Source organism: Rutidosis leptorrhynchoides, chromosome 6 (genome assembly GCF_046630445.1).
Source record: "Rutidosis leptorrhynchoides isolate AG116_Rl617_1_P2 chromosome 6, CSIRO_AGI_Rlap_v1, whole genome shotgun sequence".
Classification (NCBI taxonomy): Eukaryota; Viridiplantae; Streptophyta; class Magnoliopsida; order Asterales; family Asteraceae; genus Rutidosis; species Rutidosis leptorrhynchoides.
In genome coordinates this window covers 203,578,296-203,587,204 of record NC_092338.1, presented here as the reverse complement: position 1 = coordinate 203,587,204, position 8,909 = coordinate 203,578,296, and positions in this window count along the sequence as shown.

Sequence of the window (8,909 nt, the reverse complement as noted above, 5' to 3'; positions counted from 1 at the left end):
CACTCATGTTCAAGTTCTGGCGAGTCGTCGGTGCCATTTCCTTCAAAAATAGCCAAAAGGATTAAGTTAATCATTTAGAATATTAAGAGTAGTCAATAGTATTTTGTAGCATAATATGAACTCATTTATAAAAGCTTTTTCTTCATATTAGCGTTTTATAGTTTTACTTCGGGTATTACCTACCCGTTAAGTTCATACTTAGCAGCTAATATACAATTCAACTACTACGATTCTATATGAAAAACTAAATACAATAATATTTCGCGTTTAAACTTTTATACAATATTTTACAATTTTACAATACCACTATTTTACATATAGCATAAAATATAGCACATAATAACTTTGATACAAAACAGCTGTGACGACAATCCTAGTTAATACGCAAGTCGTTCAGCAAAGGTAATAAAGACACGTAACTCATAAGTCCAGAAACAAGTCATGCATTCTGGTTTTACTAAGACTATTTCCCACCCTTGATCCTGTGGAAAATATCAGTGGTGACCGTTGGCTAGGCAGCATGTTGTAACGTCGTCAAAAGGACGGGTGTTACGTAATGCCCAACAGCCCTGTAACAATCTAAAAACCTTGTTTCTCACCCCAACTACTGAGTCCGTCACTTGTGGGAATGTTTTATTTAACATTTGTAATCTGATGTTCTTTTTCTCACTTTGGTGAGAAGCGAACTTCACTAACCCGTAAGCATAACATGCTTCTTTATGTTGCATGTTAGAAGCTCTTTCTAAAGCACGAAGTCCTATGTTGGGATATGTTGAGTCAAAATAGGTTCTTAACCCGTAGCGAAAAATTGCACTTGGGTTCTCCGCATTTAACACTTTAAAGAAAACACGGCGTAACTTACGGTCTCTCCAATGTGATATATCCCATTTTTCAAAAGAAAGCCTTTTATAAACTAAGGCATTCCTGAAACGTTCTTCAAATGTTCTACAAACTAATTTTGTCGTAAATAATTGTGCCGACGAATTCTGACCGACTTTTGACAAGATTTCATCAATCATGTCCCCGGGTAGGTCTTCTAAAATTTTCGGTTGTCTATCCTTAACATCCATTGTGTGTTTTCTACTGTAAAATAGACGAGGATTAGATTCGTAAAAGATAATTATCAAATAATACAAGTAATTTTTACATACAACATAAAAGTACAAGCACACTTATATTACAAATTTTACATATCATGATTACAACTCTTTATTCCGAGTCACTCGTTTCTTCCTCCTCGGACTTTGTTCGTTTCGCTAATTTCCTAGGGATATATGGTGCTCCTCTAATACGAGCCGTCGTTTTCACAAATGGTTTAGAAAAACCTGGTGGCTTAGATGTTCCCGGGTTATAGTGAAAGTTTAAGAAATAAAGGTGTTTACGGTACACCCCATCAGGGTATTTCATGTTAACATAGAGGTCATCGGGGTTGGAATTAGGTTTATCTATTTTTATGTCTTTTCCCTTATTATTTTCTTTTGCCTTTTCAAATTGGGTCAGGGTAATTTCTATAACATCATCGGAATCCTCGTCGGGATCCGATTCATCAGAAAATTGGTAATTTTCCCAATATTTTACTTCCTTGGTGGAAACACCATTGACCATTATTAACTTTGGTCCATTAGTTGAGGATTTTTTTTATTTATCTGTTTTTCTGTAGTTCCTAATATTTCCTCCTCCAGAACCTCTTCTTCCGGTTCCTCTTCTCCTGGATCCTCCTCTTCTGGTTCCTCTTCTTTCGGTTCCTCTTCGAGAATTTGTGAATCTTCCCAAAATATATTTGATTCTTCATTATTATTAGGTAAGTCGATGGGATTTGTACTAGAGGTAGACATCTATCACATAATATCAAACACGTTAAGAGATTAATATATCACATAATATTTACATGTTAACAATATATAGTTTCTAACAAAAATGTTAAGCAATCGTTTTTCAAGTAAACACGGTCGAAGTCCAGATTCACAAATGTATCCTAAAGAACTCGATAAGACACACTAATGCAAATTTCTGGTTCTCTAAGACCAACGCTCGGATACCAACTGAAATTCAGTTGGGGACACCACACGTCCCACCCAGTGCCTTCCCAGCTAACCGCCTGGTGACCACTGAGGTAGCACTGTGAGAACCCCCTCTACGATTACGCCGACGACACAGCTGAAACCAGCTCTGATACCAACTGAAATGTCCCGTTCATAATGATTATAAATGTTTCATATTAATTAATTTCGTTGCGAGGTTTTGACCTCTATATGAGACATTTTTCAAAGACTGCATTCGATTTTTAAAACAAATCATAACCTTTATTTTGTCGATAAAGGTTTAAAATATTATGAAGATTATCAAATAATGATAATCTAAAATATAGCGTTTTCACGCGACCATTACACAATGGTTTACAATAATATTACACAACAATATAAGTCTTCGAATGCAGTTTTTAAACAATATAATACAAGCATGCAGACTCCAATCCTGTCTTTATTTAGCATGCAACATCGGTAGCTCTTAATAATCACCTGAGAATAAACATGCTTTAAACGTCAACAAAAATGTTGGTGAGTTATAGGTTTAATCTTTATCTTAAATCATAATAATAATAGGCCACAAGATTTCAATTATAACAGCACACGTAACCTGTGTACAAAATAATACGCGTAACCCGTGAATTAAAAATCATTCATATGGAGAACACCTGGTAACCGATATTAACAAAAATGCATCTAGAATATCCACATCATTCCGGGACTCTCATCGAACATGATAAAATTGAAGTACTAAAGCATCCGTAACTAGGATGGGGTTTGTTAGGCCCAATAGATCTATCTTTAGGATTCGCATCAATTAGGGTTTCTGTTCCCTAATTCTTAGGTTACCAGACTAAAAAGGGTGATATTCGGTTTAATAATCCAACCATAGAATGTAGTTTCAAGTACTTGTGCCTATTTTGTAAAACATTTATAAAACTGCATGTATTCTCATCCCAAAAATATTCGATAGCAAAAATGGGACTATAACTCACTTTCACAGATTATCCCTTCGTCGGAAAATAATACTTGACCACTGGTCGATTCACGAACCTATATATATATATATATATATATATATATATATATATATATATATATATATATATATATATATATATATATATATATATTCACAACATTTTTATTACGTTTTAATGATTTAAGTTTGTTTAGTTAGCAGTCCATTGTTAGTAATCTACAACTAATTGTCCACAGTTAATAGTACAGAAATAAATCAATATATATATTATCTCGAATCAATCCACGACCCAGTGTATACAAGTCTCAGGCTAGATCACAACTCAAAGTATATATATTTTTGGAATCAACCTCAACCCTGTATAGCGAACTCTAGCATTACAGCATATAGAGTGTCTATGGTTGTTCCAAATAATATATATAGATGACGTCGATATGGTATGTCAAAACATTTTATACGTGTCTATGGTCTATCAAGGTTACATAATATGTTAGAGTAGATGTATAATACAATATAAGTTAGTTAAATTATGGTTAGAATAGATTTGTTACAGATTTCACGTAGCTACACCAAGCAAAAATATCCAATTTTCTTTTACCCATAACTTCATCGTTTTAAATCCGTTTTGAGTGATTCAAGTTGCTATTGTTTCATAATGAACTGAAATTTATGAAACTAAACAAAAAAAAGTATAATTTTATAGTCGGAAATGCAGGTTACAAGTCAATTTTGTAAGATGTAGTCATTTCAGTCGAAAGAACGACGTCTTGATGACCATTTTGAAAAACACACTTTCACTTTGAGTTTAACCATGATTTTTGGATATAGTTTCATATTCATAAGAAAAATTATTTTCCCAGAAGAACAACTTTTAAATCAAAGTTTATCTTAGTTTTTAATTATCTAACCCAAAACAGCCCCCAGTTTCACTACGACGGCGTATGTCCGGTTTTACGGTGTTCTTCGTGTTTTCAAGTTTTAAATCATTAAGTTATTATATCATATAGATATAGAACATGTGTTTAGTTTATTTTAAAAGTCAAGTTAGAAGGATTAAATTTGTTTGCGAACAAGTGTAGAATTAACTAAACTATGTTCTAGTGATTACAAGTTGAGATCTCCGAATACGATAGTTATATATATATATATATATGAATCGAATGATGTTATGAACATGATTACTACCTGAAATTTAGTAGGTAAACCTACTGGAAGTGACAAGAAATGATCTAGCTTCAAAGGATCTTGGATGGCTTGAATGTTCTTGAAGTAGAATCATGACACGAAAACAAGTTCAAGTAAGATTTTTACTCGAATTAAGATAGTTTATAGTTATAGAAATTGAATCAAAGTTTGAAAATGAGTATTACCTTGATTTAGAAAGATAACCTACTATAAATAACAAAGGTTTCTTGATCTTAGATGATTACTTTGAATGGATTAGAAAGATTGAAAGTAATCTTGAAATCTTGAAAGGTTTCTTGAAGTGTTCTTGATGTGTTCTAGAATGATTCTTTTTATTGTGATCTAAGCTTTGATTATGAGATCAAAACTTGCTGAATATGATGAGAGTTAGAAGAGGTGGAAGTTTATGTGTTTAGAGAGTAATATGATGTAGTAATCTAGCATTAAATGGATGTATATATCCATGCTAATCCCACGTTTTTTTAGGTAGTTAACAAAGGCTTTTCTAGTTTTGTTATTTAGCTTAATCATTCTTGGTAAATGACAAAGGTTAATTCCTACATGTTTCTATAATGGATGATGAGTCATTTAGGGCTGCTAAGATCAGATTATTGAGTGTATGTATCAATTGTAAGAACACCTAGAAGCTGTGTATTATACGAGTACAAATACGGGTGCATACGAGTAGAATTGTTGATGAAAATGAATGAGAATGTAATTGTAAGCATTTTTGTTAAGTAGAAGTACTTTGATATGTGTCTTGAAGTCTTTCAAAAGTGTACTAATACATCTTAATACACTACATGTATATTCGTTTTAACTGAGTCGTTAAGTCAACGTTAGTCGTTACATGTAAGTGTTGTTTTTGAAAGCTTTAAGTTAACGATCTCATTTAATGTTGTTGAAAGCTTTAAATCATATTTTAACACATTTTTAATAAAGCGAGGGGCTATGCCCCTTCGACCCCAGCGAGGGGCTCTGCCCCTTGGACCCCGTCAGGGGTTGCCACCCCTTGGACCCCGTTATCGGGGGTGCTGCCCCCGAACCCCCGTCATAATCAAGATAAGTTCAAACAAGTGTGCACTCCACACTTTCCCATACTTGTTCGATATTTATCAAGGTTATTTTGGTTAACAATTTAACCCCATTACACTTAAATCATATTGGTGACACAAATCACCAACAATGAATATATCTAAATACGATATATATACATTAAAATGTCGTTACAACGATAATCCTTACATATATGTCTCGTTTCGAAATTCTTAAGTTAGTAATCTTGTTTTTACATATGTAGTTCATTGTTAACACACTTAATGATATCTATAATTATCATTTTATCATGTTAAGTATAGTGTAACAATATCTTAATATGATACATATGTATGTAGTAAAACGTTGCTATAACGATAATCGTTATTTATATCGTTTCGAGCTTCATAATTCAGTAGTCTCATTTTTTGTATATAACTCATTGTTAATATACCTAGTGAGATACTTACTTTTCATAATATCATGTTAGATATATACATATCCATATATATATCATCATATAGTTTTTACAAGTTTTAACGTTCATGAATTGCAGGTCAACTTGGGTGGTCAATTGTCTATATAAAGCTCATTTCAAATAATCAAATCTTAACACGTTTGATTTCTTAACATGTTGGAAACATTTAATCATGTAAATATCAATTTCATTTAATATATATAAACATGGAAAAGTTCAGGTCACTACAGATAACTCATTCAAGATACGGGAAGCACTTCGTACTTTTAATGAAGGGAATTCATCTTACAGAACAAGAAAAGGTTTAGAGTTGAAAGCTGAGTTTGATTGCTTTCACTGGCAAGTTGGAGAGTCTATTACAGAATTGGTTGAAAGATATCGTCATTTGCTAGCTGAAATACATAAGCATGATGTAGCCATTGAAGAGAAAGACAAAGTAACATGTCTAGCTGGAGCATTACCGTTGGAATGGAATGGTTTCGTATTAACTATGAAAACCAGTGGAGAACTAGCTATTGCTACAGTGAACTCGTTTACTGCATGACTTCAGGAAGAAGAATTAGAATTGTTAAACAAAGTCAAGAGGTCTAAACAAGTTCTAGACACGAAAATGTATTGTCCAAATGGTTATACACCGCCTAAGTCAGCTCATGCACCATTTCAAACAGCTTTTGCTACAAATAATCAGAATATGTATGGTTTAAATGTTACCAGTGCACCTATTCAACAACCTTTGTATCAACCACAAGTTTCACCATGTTCTCTCAATAGTCAATCACAGCCTACTACCAATACTACCGAGTCATCTACACTAACTGCATCAGATGTTCTTTCTGCACTTAAGATTGAAAACATGAGGAAAGCTGGGAAAGAAAAGATTAGTGAAGATATAGCTTTACTATCAAGCCTTGTTAATTCTTATGATAGTTATCTTGATGGTCGTGTGAGTAATATTCATCTAACAACTGAAGATTATCATCAACTTGATAAGAAAGAAGCCGGGAATATGGATATTATGTGGGGTATGGAAAATCTTGTGAGATGAGCTAGAGATTACGAAGAGCGAACTAGAAAATCGATCAGTCTGACCAAAGATACAAAACTGGGTTTTGATATTAATACTGTTACTTGTTACAACTGTGGAGAATTAGGTCATTTTTCAAGATAGTGTACAAAACAAAAGAAGCAGGGTAATCGTAATCCTTTCAAGAATCAAAATTACAGTTCTCAGAGTCATACAACAAAGTGTGAGATTTAGATTACTGATAAAGTAAATGAAGTTGAAACAGCTGAAAGTCTGAACAAAGCTTTGGTTATCATTCATGGAGACGATGATGATTGGTCTATCAAACTGAATGTAGATGATCAACAACCCAAAGCTAACATGGCTAAGATCACTGAAGTAGATGAAGATTGTGTCACTAGTCAAAACATAATTGAGAAGCTGACTGCTCGTGCTGAAAGAGCTGAAGAACTGTCACGAACCATTCGGAGAGAGAAGGTTCAGAAACATATTAAGGATAAATTTAAAAAGGCATTTAATTCAGTTTCTCGTACACCTGAATCTGGAAGTGTTTCACCAACGTTGTAAGAGGACTACTATTTCAATAGTTGGAAGGATAGATATGGTGATACCTCAGTGTTTGAAGACAGTCTAGAAGCAGATCAAAGTGAAGAGATATTTGTCGATGCTAATAAGGAACTAGACGAATGGGGTAGAATGATTGCTGTTGAATTGGAGATGTTAGTTCTTATGGGTGAAGGTTCAGATCTTGAGAGTGTAAGTACAGAAATTGATGATTCAGATAAGAAGTCAGACTCAGAGTTTGAAGATGAAGCTGATCATACTGGAGTAGATCAAACTGATTTTGAAGCATTGAACAAGCAAGCGGTTGACTTACTAAAGATGTGCCTATCATGAAGTGATATTGAAAACGTTTTTGGTTTGACAAGAGCTAAAGATATTTGGGATAGACTTGAACAAATTCATTTGGGTAAAGATGCTGATACATCAGAGTTTCTTACAGACTCGTCAGAATCAGAAGATGAGCTCGATGATGGGAAGAAAACGAATTACTTTGCATTTATGGCTGAGACTTCTTCATCAAATAATGCTCAACAGGTATCTTCTGATCCATCTACTATTAATGAAAGTGTCAAATGCGCTGAATCTAAGATAACAATAGATAATTTAACAAAGGCATATGATGAGATGAAAGAAAAATGGCACGCAGACCATGTGGCCACTAAGGTTGAAAATGAATTGAAAGAGCAGATCAAAGTTTATAAAAAGCAAATTCACGATCTTAAATGTTAAAACTTTGACATAAATCAAGCTTTAATTAAACGTGTTGACATAATTAATGAACTAAAGAAAGAAAATGAATGCGTTAAAGCTGATTTAGAAGCAATTTCAATTAAAATGAAATGTTGGGCAAGTGCGTCACAGTGGAATGCATTAATGGTGGAACTTAATGACACCAAGGGCAAGGGTATTGGATACAAGTATGCATCTCCTCCTTTTCAGAACACATTTGTTAATGCAAACGTAGTTTACGGTCAACCAGAAGACTGTATTCCTCCTAGTTATGAAGATTACGTTGAAAAGAATAAAAAATTTAGCTTAACTAAGAATACAACTTCTGATGATACTGCTGAACATGCTCTAGATCATGAGGAAGATAAGAAAACTGGATTAGGAGATAACTCTAAGACAAGTAGAGTTAGAACACCAAAAGGTCCTGTTAAAATTTTAAGAAATCCTAGATTTGCTAACAGACTGGTTCCTCCTGTTACACCTAAGCCCGTTCCAAGAAATAAAATAAATGATTCTCCTGTGTTTGTAAGAACACAAGATCCGTCATCTTCAAACTCTAATAACGTGTATGTATTTAGAGGACATAGGTAGTTTCGTCAATGTTTTAATTGTGCTATTTTTGGACATATTGCTGCTAATTGTCCTAGAAGATATAGATCACCCAGACAGAAGATTGACCTTACATATGATGATCACCGATCATCTTATGCTCATAAAACAGGCTCACCTGTTAATGATGAAGTTCACGTTAAAAATCATACGACAAATGTTGTCTATGGAGAGTATAAGAGAAAGAACTTCAATAGGTCAATTTCTCCTATGAAGATTAAGGTTCCTAAACAGGATACTGAGGTAAGAGTTAAATCAAGTGATCATAGTAGAGCT